At 42.2% G+C, this 23,378-nt stretch overlaps 1 protein-coding gene across 50 annotated transcripts in view; it reads right to left on the bottom strand.

The window, feature by feature from the left end:
- Positions 1 to 23,378, bottom strand: part of LOC141577196 (uncharacterized) — a 191,819-nt gene that overhangs the window by 124,275 nt on the left and 44,166 nt on the right. For 47 of the 50 annotated variants that reach the window (XR_012505929.1, XR_012505926.1, XR_012505930.1 and 44 more), the window contains 3 exons: positions 15,384 to 15,565; positions 13,430 to 13,489; positions 5,870 to 12,894 (listed from right to left, as the gene is read on the bottom strand). The gene's annotated coding sequence lies outside the window, so the exon portion shown is untranslated. The remainder of the gene's footprint in view (positions 1 to 5,869; positions 12,895 to 13,429; positions 13,490 to 15,383; positions 15,566 to 23,378) is intronic. The other 3 variants (XR_012505904.1, XR_012505909.1, XR_012505899.1) reach the window with 2 other exon arrangements.

Genomic DNA, 23,378 nt, shown 5'->3' with positions numbered 1-23,378 from the left:
AACCCTTCTCTCCAAAATACAAGCACATCATGTCACAGTCCTCTTATTCAACCAGGAAGTTTTCATCGTAATTTTTCCTTCCCTAGTAAAGAATCTATCTGTCCTCCCTCCCATCCCACCACTTCTTTCTTTGTGAGAACTCTGTACTCCTCACATACCATCCTGAACGCAGCTGCCTTGCTAGCTGGGACCGAGATGCTTCAGTCTCACACAGCCTGCGTCCTTTCACTTTCCCCTTTCTACCTTAAAAAGCCTTTCCTGAGTCTCCCAACCCTCTGATTCTGAACTTCACAAAGTGCTGAGGTTGCAGTCACTGTGTGCATACCTCCCAGGTTTTGGCTAGATTTCCTTCGAAAGATCTTCACTAAGGAGCTGCATCAAGAAGTTTAAAGAGGCTATTCTTACATCTGAGCTGAGGAGCCTGCATAAAATTTAAATGGCTTTGAAGAGAGAGTTAACCAGGGACAGAGAGGCCGCAGGTCCTAGTCAACAGTGTCATGAGGCAAAATGTTCTTCAAAGGCTCAGAGTGGCTTCTGAACACGGAGTCGGCAGGGAGGAGATGCCAGGCAGTGAGTGGGGTGAGTGACACTGGGTACGCTTCCCCAGCTGGGGAAGAATTGGATTTTGTTCTAGTTTTCCAAACAATTTCTGACTACCTTTTTCTCTTATTGTCACATACCATTTCCTACGAATTAAGAAAAATCAATGTCAGTCATTTGCACCACTTGGTAGAAGCTACACGATATCATTCACAGGGCTGGGATATAACAGCCACACCAGTCTAGGTTGAAAGACCAGTGGGGGTATTTCCAAAGTAATCACGGGCATGCAACAAACTCCCCAGCTTCAATTACCTCATCTCAAATGTGAGGCCAATAAAACTACCAAGCAAAGTGCGTTATGATTATGGCCAAAATCTGTTTACTAGGTAAGTGCCCGTAAGAGCTGCCGCTGAATGGGGAATGAGTATGATCAACGAGGCCAAGTCAACCTGGTCACACGCGCCCAGCCTTCCTGCGTTGGTGCAGGACCGGAGTTTGTTTAGCTGAGATGAACGCCCCCAGAGCAGCCCCGAGGGGAAAGCTCCCAGCTCTGCGTGGCGAGGCGTGTTCCTTTCCTTCTCAGAGCTTATCACAATTTGCAGTCGTCTGTTTTTACATTTATCCCCTTAGTACCTGCCTCCCCTCCGGAGTTTTGCTTAAGCAGCACAGGTCCAAGTTTGTGTTGCTGCCTACTGGATATTCTGGGCTGGGAGACAGGCGACCCCACGTCTGGCTCTGGGGCTGAACGGAGAGGGCAGAAGGCCCAGGGGCCCATGCTGAACCGAGGCCCCAGCACCCATAATTATGGTCTGACTTTGGGCAAATTAAACAGTCTCTTTACCCTGAGATTCCTCATCTGTCCATGAAAATAACTGCCCATGGCATATAGAGTTTCAAGGATTAAAGGAAATCACCAAATTCACAACCTATTCAAGGGGCTACCAGTGCATCCTCAACAGGCACATGCTACCTTTACGGCTGTGACACACGCTAAGCGGGGCGGACAGACACAGTGAACACTGCTAAGTGCCTGTTTGTTAAATGTTTCATGAGTGTTATAATACTGTTTACAACTTACAACAAACCCAGGAAGAAACGAATATTATAATGCACATTTCACAGATTCACCAACAGGTTAAGGGAGGTTACACTCTAGTCCAAGGCTCTTTGGTGAGGAAATGGCGATTTAAAATTGTATCTGAGCCCAGGCCAGGGCTACATCTCTCTCCAATCCACCTGTCCAATACACAAGTTTGCACAGGCCAGCTCTTAAATGCAATGTGTGCCACCGTTTGTCAATGTTTGTTAGTTACCATAAACTGCTCCCAGAAACTGCTACAGAAAAGACAGGTGGACCCAAATCCCTGCCAACAAAGTACAGGAATTCTGCCTTGCCTTCTCCTGTAATGTGCAGAAACCCTTCCCTACATCACCAAATTCAAATGTATGCTTCATCCGTGTTTATGTTTGCACACGGAATATTAAAGTAGAAGGTACCTGCAGTAATTCTATCTCGGTTCCTTTCCAAGTTTCCAGATTATCCACAATCAGTCTGTGAATGAAAATACTACAATGTGAATGAAAATACTGCAACCATGTCAATAAACAAATAATGCTGAAACCAAGTCATCAGCGGCTGCCACCATCCCCCAGCGAGTACAGGCCTGAAGACCAGCCTCTACAGCCACTAACAACAGTGCTCTCTGAACAGAATGAGAATAAGAAAAGACAGGATACTTGCCCTAGATAGCTAGGTACTTGTCTAAAGAATGAATCCAGTGAGCCCAAATTATACATAGAAAATCACTAAACTCTTTAACTTGACATACCTGGCTTTCTTTAGATAACAAACAATGTTTTATTGTTCCAACTACCTGGTCTTTGTTGTAAAGTTCCTATATATCCTAGCTCCTGCCCAACCTCTTGGGAGCAGTCCCTCAGAGCGATCTCAGAGGCTGTCATCCTGGCTTGAGTCCTCCCGCCAAATAAAGCATAACTCTAAACTTTCAGGCTACACATTTCTTTCAGTCGACAAGTCCCAGGATAGACACAACTCATCAATTCTGTAATGGAACACACTGGATCAGGAACCAAAAGCATGTTCTAGTCCAGAAAAACTACGGGACCCTCTTACTTCCTGTCATTACACAATCCCACCAGAACTCATTAATTTGCTGTCTGCTCATCTGGCAACCAAACTCAGAGAAGAGTCAACTCAGCAGAGTGCCGTGCTGGGGAGAAAACCCCGCAGCAGCATGGAGAGCTGCCTGCCCTCCCGCACGCTCTGCTGAAGCCTAGTGTCCTCCGTGGAGACCAGGCCAACAGAGCTATTCCCAACAGCTGCAAAGTCCCACACATTAAATAAAAGCGTTTTATTTTATACGATATGTTACGTATATAACCATCTCTGAAGACAGCTTTGCAAGAAGCCCAAATCTTCAACATTAATCTGCAAAGGCAAATGCTGCCCCCAAGGGAAAACAAGTCTTAAAACGATGCTAAGGCCTCCAAAGTCCTCTCCAGGACCATCAATCAAACTGCCTGCAGGCCTGCAGCTGCAGGCGGCTACATGTCTGTTTTTAAAGCAACCCCTTCCTGCCGTCAGGTGCTACAATGTCCCTCTGCGCCCTCCCATCTGAGGGTAAGAGCAGCCAATGCATAACCTTGCAGGGAAGCACTGACAAGACTCGACACAGAGGATTAGAGATAAACTAAGCCTTCTGATGACACGAGATTGTCACTGTGTCATTTTACAGATGAAGATATATAGAGAGAGGTGGGGTGATCTTGCTCAAAGTCACACAGCTAATAAGTGGCAAAGTCTGTAACCCAGCTACACCCTCGGGTGTGACGCCCCCGCTGGGACGCCCACAGGGTTCTTGTGCCTGCCGGACCAGTCCTTTACTGTCACTCATAACCCACCACAGTGTCTGACACTAGCCTGCCTTTTCAGCCTCTTCTCCCTCTAGTTTCTCAGAAACAAGGCTGCTCGGGACACTGTGTGACTTCCAGCTCCCCAAACCCTCCGTGCTCAGGGTGGTCTTGCCTGTGCATCCAGCACCCTGCTCAGAGGCTCTTCCTCCCCTGCAGGAGGACGTTTCCACTCTCCGCAGGGACACCCCCTCAGGGAAGCCCTCTTTTCGCCCTCAGCATGGCAGATGTCCCAGGCCACATCCCGAGCTGCCCCATTAGGACTGTGGGTGCCCAGGTTTGCTAGTCAGAGCAGCAGCCTCAGAGCCAGGGTTTATGCCCGGGTCACCCTGCAAAACTACTGCCCGCCACACAGCCCCCAGCCAGCAGGTCACCTGGAAGTCGCAGCAAGTGCCCCACCCAATCCCGAAGTCTCTTCATTTGCCAGCAACGCTGATGACTGGTCTCCAACCTTTGGTGAGTTTTTCATAAAACAGCAGCTTCCACTGTGGAGCAGGGCGTTTTCTCTTCTGCTCCCCATCCTTACTGGAAACGTCAAGGGAAACCAAAAGGCCTTTTCTCAACCCTTTTCTGATGACACCCTCCCACCGACAATATTCACATGCTCAAGAGCTTTGGGTCCACGTGGTTTTGTTTCCCATACGCTAAGTGGCTCAAAACACTGCGAGATTCTTTCTCTTTTGAGAGTATTTGTTTGTACTGAGTTTATCGGCTTTAATCTGTTTTTGTCTCTCTCTTCAATATCCCTAGCAGTTGCCACTTCTTACTCCCTTCAGCAGCCTCCCTCCCAACATCTAGTCTAGGAAATCAGCTGTGATGAGGGGCCCGGGGGCAGTCACAGAAGATGGATCTAAGGCACAGAGAGGCGACATAATTTGCCTGAGAAGATCAGCTTCAAGCCCCAATACTGTGTGTCACGTCCCTCTGTTTAACTCTTATGCTAAACGTTAACTTTTTATACATTATGGTTGTAAACAGATGAGGTATCAAAATACATACAAGGACACACATCAACTCTATGATGTTCATTAACTCCACTATTTTGTTTCTATTTATTTTATTTCTGTTAAAAAAAATTAGGAACCTCTGCAGTCAATATAGCAAAATGTTAATGGGTTTTAAATCCAGAATGTAGAGGCGTAAGTGTATCATTAATCATAATTATTTGTATGCTCAGAAAATGATTTGACAGTCTCTCTCCCCTCCCCCTACTCGCTACTGGCTCTCACCTGAGCTCCCAGACCACACATCGAACAGCCTTTCACTTTACACACAGCTGAACTCATCAGTTTTCCCCCAGAGCTCCCTCTGCAGCTTTCCCTCCTCAGAGCACAGCAGGACCATCACTTACCTCATTAATCCACCCAGAAACCTGGGCTTAACTCCAGCCTACCTTCACAGACATCATTCATCCTTTCCTTTTTACCATCTAAACATGCATAAAGTCTGTTCGTTTTTTCCCAGTGACTGTCCCACTGACTGTCCCACCACTCAGGTGGAAGCCACCAACACTGCACACCTGGACTCACGAGTCTCCCAAGTGGCCCCACAGGCGCTCTCCCATACTAGACACAAAAGTGATATTGTCACTCCTGTGCTTTTATGACTCTTTTCAAACCTACTGTTCTTAGAAGAAACTCCAAGTTTTTCACCTGGTGAAGGTGTTTGCCATGAAACTTTGAGCTCAGGAACGGCAGGACCCCCCTCCTCCTTGGCCCTCCCCTTTCCCCAAGGCCCAGCCCTCTCCCCCTCAGCCCCGCCCTCTGGCACAGCGCTGGCTCAGGAGGACCTGCTGAGCTACACCAGCCTGTATTCTAAACCTGGTATTGAGTTCTTAGCAAACTGCTTCACTTATCCATACAAATCCAGGGTAGATTAGAAAGATTTTAGATGTTGAGCTAGACTATTGATTTGGGGATTTTGCACTAGCAACCTGCAAGTACATGTTCTAATGATTCTGTCTTCTTAAAACCACACCCAGGTTTTAGTAGTATTTGTGGAATGTCTTCGGAGTAAAAGGGACTGTATTTTAACAGACTATATGTTTTATAACATGAACAACCCGGACAGGGTCACAAATGGAATCGCCTCACAAGTGACAGAAAACAGGTGAGAGGCACAAAGCAACAGGTCTTAAAGATGGTAAGAGCAAAGTTGTTTCGCCAACCCCCCAAAAATTCCTGAAAGAACCAAAAATTCTGAATTTTGAAAGTAAAAGGCTATCATATATAGAAATAAAATAAATGATCCTCTTCATCAGTGTTTCAAGATCTGACTCCAGATATTTTAGCAGGCCATACTGAATCCTAGCACAGAAAAATCAGATGGACTAGTGGTGAGTAAGTTCCAGGAAAACGGCAGTAATTCCTCCACTTGTGTAAAGACATACACTCACCTGCCGAAGGTGAATGTAGAACGCATTCTGGAGATATTTGGAAGCTTCTAGGGTCCGCTTCTGAATGGCAAGGACACGGACAGCTTGGGAGCATGCTTCTAACTCAGTCACCGGCATTCTTACACTGCAGGGGAAAAGGAGGCCCTCAGTCGAAAGCAGAGATATTCCTGTCGTGTCTCCCAGGCCGCGCCTCGGGGACTCAGTGCCCTGCAGCAGCCCGGCCCCAGGCGAGGACTCGCAGCGTGGCCCACCCAAGCAGGAGGGGCACTGTGCTTGAGAAATCCCATCCCCGATGGGGGCAAGAGGGGCTGGTGGGGTTGAGTGAACCTATAAATGCCCACAGAAATATGCCTGCATTCATTCAAGTGATACAAGCAACAGTAGCAGGCTATTTAACAAAATTTCAATTTTCAGCGGAAATTTTGCCATTCCTTTCCACTTGTCCCCTGCACTCTGAAACAGGCTTAGGCTTTCTCACACCTGCAACTCTGAAGCAATATTTGTGAAGTCATTTTAATTTGCTGCAAGTGTCCTCGCTCCCCGTGTCACTGTGTCTGTCCTCTCTTAACACAGTCGGGTATCTTCCTGGATCTCTACCTGAGTTCCTTTCTCCTCCTCCTCAGATCCTGAGATAAAGGACAAGTGAAGACACATGACCAGAAAAGGCACTGTGGATTTGACCAAAATCCACAGTGACCCCTCGGTGAGTGATGCCCACCCCTTACCTTCGATTCTCAAGGTTCTGCCCAGGGTGACATCCAGCCCAGAGAGGTGGCCCAATTAAAAGCTATGTGGCTTTGGCACGGGGACAGGTGCAGGAGCTGGTTCCGGGGCCAGGCCCCTCCCCACGTCTGCTCCCCTCTCCCCCGAAGCCACGCTGCCAAGCACTCAGGCTCCGTGATCTGATGTCCTTCTCTTCTACTCTACTCCAAACCCTGTTCCTTTTCCTTTTTTCCCTAATTATCCCCAGCTTTAGTGATTTATCAATCGCAGTATCTAAAAAATTTCCTGCAGCCGAAAATGAGGTCTCCAGATATCAATGCCCATATGCTGGCTCCTGAAGAGAGCCGCTGGCTAGGGGGACACTCACCAACACTCACAGGGCATCAGACATGTTCCAGGGTCGGCCACCCCCAACAAGAGTTTGCTGTGACCCCTATGCCCGCACAGCATCCCTGCTCACAAAAATATAGTTGGCCCACTTATCGGTTATTAAGGAGCAAAAATACAAAATTGCTCATGTTTCTTACTAAAATTATCTATGAAGTGGAAAAGGGAATTGTAATAGAAAAGAACAATTTTGACCCCATGTTAGGTCTGTTCCTTTGGCTTTAACCCTGTGTCCTGTTTTCTAAGCTCAGACTTGCTATCTCTGCAAAATTTGTAAAAGAAAGTTGCCTTTAGACTGAAATATCCAGGACACCCTCTACTCCTGGCCGTGATCTTGAAGGATGCTAACTAATCTGCACTTATGTAGAGATGGCAAGTTGCAAAATAGAGAATAACTTTGTTTTATTTTTGGAGGTTTTACAGGGGCAACATGATTTGATCCACATGGACAGCTGCAAGAACAGCGGATTCAAAGGACAAGCAATTCATACAACAAGAAGTTTCCAACAACCAACTGCAGCCCCGGCCCTTTTTAGTATAAAAGGAGACTCAATTCTGACTTGGGGAAGATGGTTCTCCAGGACATCAGTCTGCCATCTTTTGGGTCTGCCAGCTTTGCAAATAAAGTCACTATTCCTTGCTCCAACACCTCATCTCCCAGTTTATTGGCCTGTCATTTGGTGAGCAGAATGAGTTTGGACTCGGTAACAAAATGACTGCATTGGAGGTAGTATGTCTCCACTCTTTCCTAGTTTCCAATATGTAACATGCACATTATTTATGATCTAGTGCAAATAATTCATCAAAGACAACCACAAAAATAAACTATACTCACCCAGCTATCAACACTGAAGTCAAAACCTGTCAATTTTATATGCTGTTTAAGAACACAACGGAAAAACCTAACATAAGGAGTCGACTCCACGGAAATATAATTATTTCTACTCTTTCAAAACTTTTCTTTTCTTTTCTATTTTATTTTCTTTTGCTTATTGAAAAGAAAATAAAAGTCAAATCATTTTATTTCACGTATTTTTGTTATAGCTACATACTTTAAATACTACAAAAAGACATAAAATTGCAATAAAAAATTTTTCATATATTAGTATAAAGATATATACACAATCAATGGGGATTAGGAAAGGAATGGACATTTACTAAAAATCCACTGCAATCCAGTCTTTTACAAGCATATCCTGGAATATAAGCTCTATTATCCAGGGAGCCTCACCCACATTCTCACTACTGAGTCCCTTAGTAATCAACCACTAAGTCACCAGCATAGAACCATGTGATCAGTATTTTAGGAATAAATGAGGGAATTAGCTCATTCAATTCTAAAACAAAATCCCTAAAATAAATACTGAACTTATTTACAGATAAAGAAAACTTGTCCCCAAAAAAGTAAAGTTTCTTCCTCAAGGTCACAAAGCTAATAACTGGTAAAGGTAAGATTTGAACTCATCTGCCTGATTCTAAAAACTAAGGTGGAAATCCCATTCGACTGGGGAGTGTCCAGCTGTACAGCCTATCACCCTATCTTTGTTCAGAGCTGGCCTTAGACAGCCTGAGACAGCACCCCATTCCTGTGGAACTCGAGGGCAAATGATAACAATAAGGATTTTATATCCAGCAGTTTCTTAGATCTCATGTATATAAAGTGTCAGCAGGTCAGCAGAAAATCTCTGGGAAACATGAGTGGGTCCAGACCGTTTTGCTGATTAGAAACTCAATCTATCAGGATAGAGTGACCTTCCCATGAGAGGCCACATGGACATAAACTAAAGGCAGCTGAACAATGGAAACTAGCAAGACCCCGGAACTCAAGCAAGGATCCCTGCCATCCCCCAGCCAGTTGCCTCTTCATCCGCGTGGACATGAAGACAGAAGAACCGGGTTCTTGTCCAAGTTACACTATCATGGATTCTCACCCATATAAAGGTATGACTCTATGCTGTCGTAAGTCCTTTCCAACTCAAATATGATGACACCAATATCTCAGCAGACTATCTATGTCTCCACTTCCCCTCTTCTAATAAGAGTCTATTTCTGTGGACACAAAGCAGAAATCCAATTTAAAAAACCATGCAAGAAGCCAGGCGAATTTCTGCTTAAGAGACTTTGCTCTCACGCTCAGTGAATGAAAACTGAGAAAAAGTGGTCCTTCTCCCTCAGCAAATGGGAGGTAGCCTGATTGTGTGTGTGTGTGTGTGTGTGTGTGTGTGTGTGTGTGTGTGTGTGTGTAAATCAAATATAATCATGTCTGGGACGTGTACAGATTATTTTTAATTTCATTGTAATTTCATGTGGATGAGGCAACATTTAAAGTAATTTGAATGTAGTGTCCTGAGACAGACTCAGTCTCTTTTGGTGGAGGAGGTGAAAGGGAGAGTAAAGGAGGAAAGAGGTAAATGAAGCAAAGAAATAAGAATACTGCTAGGGAAAGGCAAGACGTTAATTTTTTTCCTCATTGCATGACATACAAATTAGGGACTGGCTTTCCCCCGATGTCTTATCGAGCACTGAGTTGCAGAAGAAGAGGCGACAGCCCATTTCTCACTGAGATTGTGACTGTACGTGGCATCTAATAGACACAAATCATTTACCCTGATCAAACACTCTAGCAGCAGGCTGTAATTCTCCTGTTTTGAGAGACAAGAAAACAGGAGTTCAAAGCGGGTAGATAACTTGACAAAAGTCAGAGGACCAGTAAACAAGAGAGGATGAATTCAAACTCAGATCTGAATGCAGAGTCTCATCTTCCCACTCCCAGGGCTGGAAAATCCTTAACACACAGGCTCCCCAGCTCCCCTGCAGTGTTCCTGGCGCCAAGCATTTCCCATGGTAATGGTCTCCAGTTCTCACAGACACAGTGCTCTGTGCAGCCAATGACCTTGATCAGACCTTGATCATCTACCTGCCACGCCCACCCGGCTTCACCATACAGGCAGGAAAGCTGGCTTTCAAGTGCATACAAAGCCACCCTTGGTCTAACCTGGGCTCTTCTGTGGCTTCTCCAGCCTAAAGGCAGCCATGAAAGTGCTCACAGTTTGTTCCTGAGCCACACTTCCTCTCTCCATCTGTGTCCCCACCTATACTACTTAGCTATGACCATTTTGAGAATCTTGGAAACAAATTTTAAAAAACAGAAAAGAAAGGATTCTGGAACAAGTACTTAATACTTACAATTTTAAATGACAAGTTACAAAGTGAGTATTGACAAACCGAATCTTCCTTTCTAAATGTCAGTTTTAAGCATTTAAAAATATAATAGCAAAATATTCTCACTTACAAAATTAACAAAAACATAAACAATAATCTGGAATAAATTCCAAAATAATGCCCATATTCTAAATGGAGAAACTTCAGGACTGTACTGAGGGTTAAAGTAAGAGGTATGAATGTAGAGACATAAACATATTGCATGGAGAAAAGCAGTTCTGTAAAGATGTAAGTTCTCCTAAGAATAATTCAAAACTTACTAAAAAATCCCATGAAAATTCCAATCTGATTTTTTTTAACTTGAACAAAATATTTTGGAATTCTTCAGGAATAATAAAGTCATAATACTTGACAAAAAAATTTGGGATGGAAGAAAAGAATCAAAAAAAAATCAGACTGCCAGTTATTAAATAAATTTTTACAACATGTAAGATATGGTGCTGGAGTAAGGAAAGGAGATTGACAGAAGGGAACCATGAGCTCAAAAAAGACTCTAGTGTATGAAAGTATTTTGTACAGGTGGGATTTCAAATCAAAGAGAAAATTATGAATTCGATAATTGTCCTGGGACAGAGAATCACCTGGAAAGAATAAATTCTACTCCTGTCATAATGACCACAAGATAAATTGCAGATAGCGATGTAAATATTAAAAAGTACTAGTAACAGCAAATACAACCCTTTGCTCTTATTAACTCAACTTCTCCTCACTATAACATGTACTATTATAATCTCCATCTTAGAGATTAAAAAAAACCTACAGAAGAGATTTATTCCATTATAAGAGAGTATTTCTAAGAATAATGTCAAAGATAAAACCCATAAGGAAGACATTTACTATCCTAAGAATAGTTTGAGCCACAACAAAAATCAGAAAACTTCCTGAACAAAATGAAAGGAAAGAAATGACAAGAAAAAGCTCTGTGATACATGTTGATGAATTCACGAAGTTAATTTTCATAACATACAAAAAGCTGTCACAAAGCAACAAGAAGCTCCCTCACTTAAATGTGGGCAAAGGACAAAAGGAATCATTCATTTTAAAAAAATCAAATGGCTAATGAGTGAAAAATTCTCAAAACTTCACTGGTCATCAAATGCAAACAAAAACAATGAAAAAGCACTTTTGCTTATCATATTGGCAAATATTTTTAAGATATTCTAGCTAGTGTCCATCTGTGGGAGAACAAATCATGAGCGACTTTTTCAGAGGATGAAATATCAATGGATTTGTAAGCTCTGAAAAACGTACATACACACTGACTCAATTCCACTTCTAGGAATCGTTTCCTTTAGGAAAAAAAAATCAGTCCAAAAAGATGTACCCATCAGGGCATTTACACAGCACTGTTTACAAAGATGGGAAGAAAAACTGAAGTGAAACCATATCCAGCGATAGAGAATTGGTTACATAAGTAATTGTGCATTTTTTCATTCCCCAATGGAGAAGGAATTTCTAGTCACTTGAAAGGAGTCTGTGATGAATGTAAATGTCACATCCAGGGACTAAATTTCCAGAAGCCTTAACTAAAGGAATACACATACAAGATCACAGGAATGTCTGTACAAGAAGGATGCAACTCAAACATTCTTCCTGACAGTGGAAAATGGAGAAAACTTAACTGTCCGCCATCAAGACAATGATGCGGTAAATCAAGGCGAGCTGCGGGTGCTGAGGGATCCGGCGTTTCACCGTGGTCCAAGGCCTTGTCCACCGCACTCTCCCACCAAATGTGTCCGTGGACAAGAGACGACACCCGCACATCAGGAGACCCCTCCAATCTATCTGAAAGGGCCGGGTGAGTCTGGAGTGGGAGGACTTCAATGATATTCCCCTGAGTGAATAAAGCGAGCTGCAGAAAAACATATAGTATGGTATCATTTTTAAATAAAGCATATATACACACACGTATACATTGATTTCTCATATGTGTATATATATGTATCTCATAGGCATAAAGGTCATGAAATATATATACCAAATTTTCAACAGCTTTTACTCTCAGGAAATAATGGGAAGGGAGTTAGGGGCCTTCCTGTACCACCACAGTTCTCTTTTCAGTATTTCAGTTAAGTATACTTGGAATTTAAAAGTTTATTTAAGTCCGAAGTAAAATGGACCATGCATTCATAAGACAGAATGCTACACTGGTCTTTAAAAATCATGCCAGGGGAGATAGAATATTGTAGAAAAACATGTAATAAGCCGAATGGAAAATGGAGGTCTCCGAACAGTAAACAGGGACAGAGTACTCACTGGTTTTTATGACAGAGATGATACACACTAATGAAAAGAACAGAAAATAAATGTTAAATTGTTAATTATTATCTCTGAGTAGAGGGACCAGGATAGAATCTTTTGCCCCATTTTTAAGACATATTATATTAAATGCACATTATTTTTCATCTGAAAAAAGCATTTTTAGACGTGTAGTACCACGCAGTGGGGAATAATACATGAATACTTACAGAAACAAGTAACTAGGAGACACCGCAGCAGCGCCACATAATGTAGAACGGGCAATCCTGATTAACACCGCTCAGTTACATAAGGATCCACAAAGTGAGAGCACCTGCTGTAACAGGGCGTGGTCCCCTTCTATTTGTCAGTTGTGTCTTCAGGGCTGAGGCAGTTCTGAGCACGGCCAGTGTCAGTTCCGGGGTCTGGATGGATGCTACTGGAGGTGAGGGCACCTGCAAGCAGAAAGGAAGAACAGAAACAATCCTCTGCACTTTCTGTCTTGTTTCTTTGTTACTTTAAAAGACAGGCATAAATAAGATAAACTGTGTATCTCCCCTACTGAAATTTCAGTAATGAAACCGTTTTTAAAGGCTTCAGAGCTTATATTCTGTTTATAACTGTCTTTTCAACAAAGAATCATATTTATTAAATGTTAATTGACTCAGTTAATTAACTCCCTGTTGAAATATTCATGTAAAGAAAATGAAAGGCCTTACGTAAAAGAACCACACCTGCAGTGACTAGTTCAGCTGTCTTGACGGCAATGCATTCAGCCCCCACCATACCATGGCCCTGAGCTCCTGATGCTGGTAAGAGAGCACGCTGCCGCCTCAGATGGAGAGATACTGTGAAAGCATTTTTTGAACTCTACAGTACTGACAAAACATAACTGACAAATCCCAGGCTCCTTTGAAGCTGTCATTTTTGGTTTCTGGCCAACCCCATTCAATGAGCAGAACCACCCCATTCCCGAGTCATGGGACTCACGTGGGAAGAAATTTTGTAGAAATTTCCAGGTACAGAATGTAACCATCTATATGTAGAACTCTGACAAAAGAAAACATGAAATACTCTGATGTTGAAGACACTCAAAATATTCTCCTAAGCCTTAGTAGCTGGAAAGGCTGGGCTTCTCCTCAGTCACTTATTTATTTCACAGCCAGTGAGCATCTCCCACAAACCCTGTTAACCTGTGTCTGCTGGGAGCCTCAGGCACACTCTTGCTGTCGATCTTATAAGTCACAGGGCAGACGCGTGTCTCTCATGCTTGCCACCCTCACACAGGCTCGCCTCCTAGCCTCACTGTCTGAACTTGGCCCCATTTTCTCACCTGTTTATTTGGTATCTGTTCTTCTGTAAGCTGCCTGAAATGCTTTTTGGAACAAGTCAGAAGAATGAGTGGGTAGAGAAATGGACAGTTGGACAGGTGAGAGGTGGGCAGACAGACAGAGAGACTCCAAGAAAAGGGGAACAAAGAAAATTCCCTATGCAGAACCCTCTTCTAGTCAGGGAAGAAAACCGCCACGGAGACGTGTGAAGAGGCAGGTGGCTTAGGGCTGTTTCCTGGATTCCATGAAAAGTCCCACCAAGAGAGAGGGTAGAAGTATAAATGATAAAAGAAAAAAGCATGCATGCTTGAAAAATATATTTACAATATGTACTTTCTAAAGAATAGATTCAACTCAGCAGGGCCCAATAACACAATCCTTGGGTATTTACAGAAATGAGAATCCCATCTCCAAACCACAAGGCATCCCTTCGGAGCACTGAGAGTCTACACGGGGCAGTTATAAAGCCTCCACCACAAAAGCTATGCTCTCCTGCACTTACGAGGAACGAGCAGCTGTGCTCGGGCTGCCCACGCACATCATTTGCACCCTACAGCATCTCTATGGGGGAGGGACGCCTAGCGAGCCCCATCTCTGCAGGACAGAAAACAAGCCCGGGAGAGGCTAAGCCGACCTACCAGTTCTCCATCTCACAGGACTGGTCACTCCAGTGACCAGAGCAGGACTCGAACTCGGACCCACGTTTGTAATCACGGTACTACCGTGCTTTGTGTACTTTTTGTGTGAATAATACATTTGTTTCTGGCATGAAAGTATATTTAATAAATGATCGGTTGTCCTGTCTATCTCATTTGCTCACAATCAATCTTTATAGTGTTGAATTGTACTCTTTTTCCGTGGAGAAAGGAACGGAACAAGCGGGTGTTAGAGGGTGGGGCTCCATTCTTTATCTGTTACCTCATCTCATCCAAGTCCCCAACCAGGGAGAAGGAGCAAATGTTTTCTTCATCTTTTAAAGAGAGGGCTCCACTGATGGTGACTTAACTCCAAAACCAAGTCTGGGGAAAGGGCACATTCAGCAGCCAAGCATTATCACATGTAGGAAGGCAAAAACAGCTCACGGGAGGGCTCAGGGGGTCACCCTGATTTAATATCAATCGATGAAATAGTAATGCACTCTAAAAATACTAGCATGCAATGGATTGGCTCTTTCCTGACATCTAGCAAGTTTCCACAGCCCACATGTAAAATTATCGTGAACCAGTGAAAGGAAATGTCTACAGACAAGAAAAATCAATGCCACAGGTAAACTGAAACCCAGGCTGGAGGAAAGGAAGAGAAAGGGCATAGTAAAGAAGTGGGGAATGACTGGGGGAAAAAAAATCATCACACGGACTCTCAAGCATCATCCAACAAGCATATAATCATTCGAGAGAGAGAGTTACTGAGGTCCTATTCTGTGCAAGATTGTAGAGCGGGTGAAGCAAGAGCGCAGCGACCATGGTGGCAGCAAGTGGCGGGGCTCAAATACACTTCTGATCCCGGTACCTGGCACAATTGTCCCCAGTATAAAGGCAAAAAAAAAAAAAAAATTAAAATAACTCTGTAAACTCAAAGCATTGTTAAAAAAAAATTAAAAAATACCTAAATACCTGGACAAACCACACACATTGCTGGATCAGAAGACAGCGCTCTTGGAATGGCAGTGCTCCCCAGAACGATCCGTATATTCAACGTGGTCTCGATCACAATCCCTGCGGTCTCCTCTGCAGAAACTGACTGGCTGCTGCTACAATTCATATGGGAATTCGAGGGTCTCAGTAACCAAAACGTACTTGAAAAAGAAGAACAATATGAGAGGACTTGTAATTCTCAATTTCAAACCTTACAACTGTATGTCTAGGTGAGATTAGAGGCCATTTTAAGTTATTAATGTGTTTATCCGTATTTTCTAAATTCTCTACAATGAATATAACTGTTACAATAAGAAAAATAAAAAGTAAGGTATCTTTTAAAACATGCACACCGATTCATTCATTGGGAAAAAAATATTTTAACTATAAAGAGGTAACCAAATATCTAGTGAAAAATGACTACTTAAAAACAAGTGTGTATTTACATTTTTCATAAATTGAAAACTGAAAAGCACAAACACATCAAGTTTCTAGGGAGATCGATGCAACATATTAATAGTTATTTTCAAAAATTCTAATTGAACAATGAAAACTCAAGAAAGGGAAAATCGCGATTGACAGCCAACTGCAAACACATGGAGAGCAAAGGCCTAGAAATCACAGTTCCTTTAACTCTGATACTAACTCAATAGTAGAGGAAATTCCTCCCTGTGGGGACAGTGCAATCCCATGCATAAGACAGGATACACAGTACAAACTGCACTAGAATCTGGCGTGATTTTCTTAGAAGAATTCTAAAGTTACAACATTGCTGAAAAACTATAAAAACACTGAAAGACAGATTAAAACACAAAGTCATATATACTATATAGAAACATAAGAAGTCTGCTCCCATGTTGCATAGAAATACAAACATATTTGTTCATTTATGGGCACTGAATATTTTATCCCAGGTAGAATATTTCAACTAAAACAAATAATCAATAATACACACCTCTTGTCAAATGTACTTGATAAGGTACTCTGCTATGTAACCATAATGTGTCTAAGATAGATCTAAAATTAGTGAAAAAGATCTTTATATGGTTTCTTGAACTCTTCTCAAAATTCCAAGCTTAATTTTAAAATAGATCTGAGCAGTATTTCTATATTAACTTTTCCCTCGTGAAATGAACAGCACAGTCTGTTGTCAAAATTCTGTCCTTACAATGATTCACGAGCACTGTATCCTAAGAAAACTGCTGGACAGCAAGGCACTATCCAGACATTGTGACCAAACAAATGAAACACAAGGAAGACAGTGACCCTATTCTGGAGGGCTTACCGTCTGTGTCAACTCTGGGGTTTTTATTTGATTAGTTTGATTGGGTAGCAAAATAAAATCAATCAAGTACTTTCTTCTTTAAGCATTCTGTAAGTCATGACTCTGTTGTTAGTGTCATGAGAAGGAAAGAATAAAGCAAGACTTCATTAGGTCAATTAGCAACAGCCATCACTGGGGAGTGAGTAATAAAGAAGTTAACTGATAACAATGCTTCTGCCTACATGAGACCTAAAATAAACCTACAGTGATCTCTTTAAGGAAAATGAGGAGATGAGGCCCCAATGAGAAAAACAAAAACTAACAAGAAATCAAAAAGTAAAGACTTTTCATTAACGATTCCAGGAAGGAGAGGAGCATGGTGGTGAAAAGCACAGATGCTGGGGACAAACATGAGGGTCTGAACTCCCACAGCACTGGGTAGCTTTGACACTGATAAGTCAGTGAAATTTTCTGCATCCCAGTCTCCTATCCATAGACTGGGGACAGCAACAGCACCCGTCTCCTAGAACGGTCCTAATAATTAAGTTATTTTATATATAAAAGTTTAAATAAAATACCTCAGATATTAAATATTACCCCAAAAGGACAAGGAAAAAGAAAACAGAGATAAATTGGAGTTCATCAAATTTTAAAACTTTGCTTCAAAGGACACCATCCAGAAAGTGAAAAAACAACACACAGCAGAAATTTTTTCAAATCATTTATCTGATAAGGAATTTGTATCTACCAAAAAAAAAAAAAAAAAAACAAAAAGAACCTCCTACAACTCAATAATAAAAAGGCAACTCAATTAAAAAATGAATAGAGAATCTGAAAAACATTTATCAAGGAAAATATACAAATGACCAATAAGCACAATGAAACGATGTTCAATATCATTAGCTGTAAGGGAAATCAAGTCAAAACCACTAGGAGAAACAGCTTCACACTCACTGCAATAGGTTATAATCAAAAAAAGAGTAACAAGCACTAATGAGGACACAGAAGATGCAGAGGTCGCAGCCGTTGCTGCTGAGGATGTAACACAGACTGGCCACTTTGGAAAAACGCCTGGCAGGTCCTTAGAGAGTTGAACATTTGGTTTCTGAATAACCAGGTAATTTTGCTTCCTGGGCACACACGTAAGAGAACTGAAAACAAATGTTCACATAAAAACTCCTACAGGAATATTCACGGTGCCATTACTCATCACAGCCAAAAAGCAGAAACAACACAAATGCCTATCACGTGATGAATGGGTAAACAGAGGGGCCCAGCCATACAGAGGAATATTATTCAGCAATAGCAAAGCATAGAGTACTGACCCAGGCCACAACGTGGACATATTTTGAAAACGTTACTCAGGGTGAAAGAAGTCAGTCACAATAGATGCTTCCACTTACATGAAGTAACTCGATTTACATGAAATTTCCAGCACAGGCAAACCCACAGAGAGAGAAAAGTGGCTCCCTGGGGCTGTGGGAGGATGGGGAAGATGGGGATGTCTGCTTATGCATAAGGAGCTTCCTGCTGGGGGGATGAAAATGTTCTAAGATTGAATGGGATGCACAATTCTGGGCATAGAGTAAAAACCACTGTACATTTTAATGGGTGAATTGTTATTAAAACTGTTAAGAACGAGAGCACCTCCAGCCAGGTACCTTCCCATAGTAAATGCAAATTGCTAAATTTTATTACAGGAAGAAGAAACTGACCTCAGCATGAAAGCAGGAGTTCAGCAAATGTGAGTTAACCGAAATTGGACAAGAGCATTTCACTTGAATCTGTTGCTGAGTGTACACAAATTATTAAGACATGACAAGGAAAATCAGTTTGACATCAAGAAGAAGCATTCTGCTTCAAATGCAGATCAAGGATTCGGCAAGCCCAGCTGCTAGAAATGACCAGAGAAGAAACCTGGCTCTTTAAACAAGCACCAGAGCCAACAAGGAAATAGTGGTGAGGAAAGCAGGCGGCCGAAATTCTGGAACAGTTTGTTACAAATAATTTCTCCACTAAAAATTCAAAAATAATATGAAAGTGATGTAATACTGTATTGACCTCCCGTGAATGGGCTTCCTCCGGTTCTCGACAGTTTTGTAACCCCGAATGAGAGAATCAGGAGAATCAGAATGGCTCCTGGGAGTCCCCAAATGACTGCCCACCAGCACGCTGACCACCATCACATCTGCCAGGGTGGAATTGCAGAGAAGAGACCAACTCCTGAAAGGCACATGAAATATTGATAAGGGAAAAAAAGGCTGATGTCAGTCTTGGGACAGAGGCCCTGAGAGCAGAGGCCAGAAAGCTGCAGGTGAACTGGAGTGTCCCTGGGGCAGGAAGGGACCACGGGGGAGCAGATCTCAATTCTCTTCTTTCTCTCCCTCCGGTAGGAGAGATAAAGTCTGCATCCTTCTCACCTGGAACTGTGGGTTCTGGCTGGCAGAAGTCTTACCGACATGGAATGAATGACTCAAGACTGTGGAAAAAGTAAAGAAAGCGAGAGGGAGTAGGGAGCCAACTCCAAGAGCCTCTCAAATGCTCCCATATTTATTGTGTATAATCAAAGAAAATAGTCTTTAACAGTTGTGTGATAGTAAACAGGAACTTGGGAAAGACAGGATGAGACATAGATTGTAGAATCCACAATGAGTAAAAGGCTTAGTTTACCTTTAGGGGAGTCATGGGGAGAGGGGAACAAGATAAATTCTTTAGATATTCATTACAAAGCAGACCACCAGTCCAGCCAGGTCCGTGTTTTGGGGATAATAGACTATCTAACAGCACGCACGCCCAGCATTTATAGCTGAGGGCCTGGGTCATTGCTGTGCAATGAACAGAGTGCTATCTAAAACCACAAATAGGCAAGCAAGGCATTGTCTCTGCTTTTTATGTCAAGGAGACAGGAGTGAGGATGCACAGGTGCTTGCATGAAAGCAGTTACTAAGCACACTTTTTCTTCTTAAAGTTGACGTGCGTCTGGTGTCTGTTAAATTTGTTAACCCAATCATGGGCTATCACATGGAACCATTATGGAGAACACCCTAGGATGACAAATCCTGGCTCTGGGTCTTTTCCTGCCAGCTTCGGCCATTCCAGCAGGGTCTAGACACATCCCTGAATAACGATCCCACAGAACCACCCAGACTCTTAACTCCTGGTGCTTGGAACTTAATTTTAGCTCTACACAACTTAACAGAGAAAAGTTTCAGAAACAATAGATATTATATTCTTTTTATATCTCATCATAGAACTAATTTTTCTGATTGCTCTAAGCTGCTTCTACTTGGTAAATCACCTAATTCTGCAGGTGAATTCAGTACTTTCCATTGCGCATAACTAGACAGCCTGGGCCCTCTGACTTCTATTGGTCAAATAAATACCGATACACCTAATTGATTTCATTGTTCATCAATTTCAGCCTGGAAGTGAGGGAGTGTCACTCTGTTCCTCAGCCCACCCTCTACTCTATACTCTTCAGCAACTCAGGCCTCCTGAATACAAAACGTAGCATCTGTTTCCCTTCACCTACACTTTCCACAAACGCAACAGGAAACATCAGCCTAGAGAATGAATTCAACACAAATGTTAAAACAAAAATCTACAAACCTGAAGCAACTCCATCTCCGAATCATGATACACAATGACATGAAAATAAGGGTGTCAGGTACAAAGCACGCGTGAGCCTGACCACCTCATTTCTATTCTTCAAAGGAAGGAAGGTTTTCATGTTTTTTATTATCATTCTTTGTCATTGTTTCTGATTAAGCCAAAAAATAGTTTATGAAATAATTAAGCACAGCAATAACAGATTTTCGCTGTATCAATTACAGAAGACATTCAGAGGGGATAGGAAAACCCACCTATGTAAAAAATGCAAAATTTCTTCCCCTGTTAAGAACACGTATACAAAATGCAACAGAGAATTCAAATTCATGTGGAGAGGAGCAAAAGCCACAGAATCAAAGTCATTACTATGAGTCAATTCAAAATTCACTGGACAAACATGCTCAATGCATTCAAAGAATTTTAAAGGCACACTGCAAACCATTCACTTAATGATCTACAGGGTAGAGGAAGAATTTCCCTCTTTAACAGACAACAGAAATCAATAGGTTGCCCCACCAAACGAGGACCAAACAACAATCAGGTTTTTAACAGTTCTGATAAATCAGCATGTTCTAAACATCAAAATCCAGAAATTTTAAACATTCATTCACACCACAATGAAACAAGCACTTAAAAAAAAAAAAAAGAAAAACAATAACCCGAAGAAACTAAGCACAATTATCATGTACCTGGATCAATGGGAACTTCTTGTAACGCTGGAAGAAAGAACAGGCTATAGCCTTTTACTTAAAAAATAAAACTACATATAAAGATAACTGCTAAAACACATTTCATCATTCATATTGCCTTGAAAAATTTGAGGCACTCGTATCTGATCAGAAAAGCAATTCTGAGTAATAGTATGTTACAATTCTGTGCCAGTTTGCTTTAGTAGAAAAAAGAAAAGCTACTGTTTCTCATCCTGCACAAAGTGTAAAGAACCTTCCTGCCTCTATCTCCTCCTATTTTCTAAGCTCATTCTCCCCAACACTTCTGAAACAAGTATGAGAACCTTTTATACCCACCAATATGCCAAATGACAAAAGAGTATCAATTGATTTGTATAAATATATGCCTACAACTTGAACTGGAAGAGAAAGGTATCAGAAGGCTATATGGAACTTATTTCTACCTTCCTGAAATCACACACACACACACACACACACACACACACACACACACACGTTCACAGAGACACAGACATGTACACACTGAATTACTGGGCAATTCACAAGCTGAGGACTTCCAATTTATAGAAGATAACTTTGTAGTTAGTTTAAAATACAAAACTGTCAGCTTTTGAAAGCCTTCATCATCTGCTAAATCATCAAAGTATCAACGAGACCCAATTAGACTTCTCTGTAGAATATAATTTCCCATGATGGAAAAACAGACCCTAAGTAGTGGATCCAAGACTCGTGTTTATCACTACCTATGATCGTTTTTAAACACATAAACTGATTCAGAAAGTATGTCCCAACAACATTTATTCTTATTGAAATAGCATATGTATTCAATTGTCTATACAGAAAATAGGTCCCATGATGGTGTTTAAGAGCTATTTTGTGTATTGAAATATTTATTTTTAAGTTCAGACAAGGAGGGTCTGTATTACTCAGTTGTAGAACACCTGCTTAGCATGCACAATGTGCTGGCTTCAGTCCCCAGTACCTACATAATAATAAATAAAAATAAGTGCTTATTTAAAAATAAGAATAAATTTATAAAAAGAGTAAATACAGACTGAAAACCACTGCAATCTAGGAGCCATAATTTTAATAAAAAACAAGAGTTTCTATCAAATATTCACTATATGACAATCACAGAGACAACCACAAATCGCCCCTGACAACCATCACGTGTGATTCTCAGCAACCCTACTAAGTAGACACCGAAGAGAAACCCAGCATTGCGGATGAAGAAACGGAGCTCGGAGGAGCTGGGGACGCTGACCGTCCTGCTCCCCGTGACACCACGTCAACCCAGGATGAGCGCTGACAGAGCTGCACTGAGGGGACACCCAGCTGCACGGAACCTTGGTGCACTGGGGAGTCCCAGAAAACACTCAAAACTGTTCAGTGAAGAACCAGCTCAAATATATTACATTGTGCCACATCCTTTAAACAGGGAACATGACTGAGACCTTTTTGATGCCTCCGTGTCCTTTCTGCCATTATCAATTATTTGCCCTCTCAGCATGCCCAGTCATGAATTGGACCCCATAGGAAGTGCACTCAGATGGCAGAGCTTTTAAAGCTGTTTTATGAAGTTTGTAAGACACTGTCTATGCCTCACACAGGCGGTCATCCATGACTTCTCACCGGTGTGGATGTACCACATGAAATCACACCTTTCAGCTTTTTAAAATCCCTCCATGTAATCCAGACTTTTCAACAGCAAAGAAGCAGCTCAACCAGAAACAGTGGATAGCTTTTCACCAAATGGACTCGAACAGCCCATCGGACTACCTGGAAGCCCTTTTTTTCTATTAAACCCACTTCCAAGGACTTCATCATTTTCTGATTGGTGGACTTGGCCTCTGACTGGCCTACTCTGAGAGCTCCCAGCCTCACATCCGGGGGTGGGAGAGGACCCTGCTGTTCGGGGAAATCAGTGCGGAAGGCGGAAATCTTCCACCCAGGTCCACACGGGTAGAAGTGCCACAACGTGCTCAGAAAATATAACGTCAGCAACACTGGGCTCCCATGGACTGATGTCACATTAACCAAACTCATGAGAGACTGATGCAAAGAAACCAGAAATTGAATTTATTAATGTAACAGGAGGTGTGAAACTACGAACCAGACTGAAATATCAGAGTTCAACTATGAGTACAGATTCTCCTCAACGGCCCAATCACGGGCAGGCAGTCGCATGGCAACCATGGACAGAAGCAGAGCAGGAAGGGTTTCTAGATTAACTCAATGGACTAAATTTATGTTATACGAACAGATCTGCTGCCCAGAAGACATTTAACGCCAATCACGGTGCACTGTCTGTGGACAGTGGCTGAGACATGACTGTGAGCACCTGTGTAACTCTCCTTTCCCTGTCCTTTCTGGGCTAAGTGATGCATAGAGGTACAGAGATCCAGGGATGCA

Source organism: Camelus bactrianus, chromosome 3, assembly GCF_048773025.1.
Source record: "Camelus bactrianus isolate YW-2024 breed Bactrian camel chromosome 3, ASM4877302v1, whole genome shotgun sequence".
NCBI classification, from domain to species: Eukaryota; Metazoa; Chordata; class Mammalia; order Artiodactyla; family Camelidae; genus Camelus; species Camelus bactrianus.
This window is presented reverse-complemented; position numbering and strand designations above follow the sequence as displayed.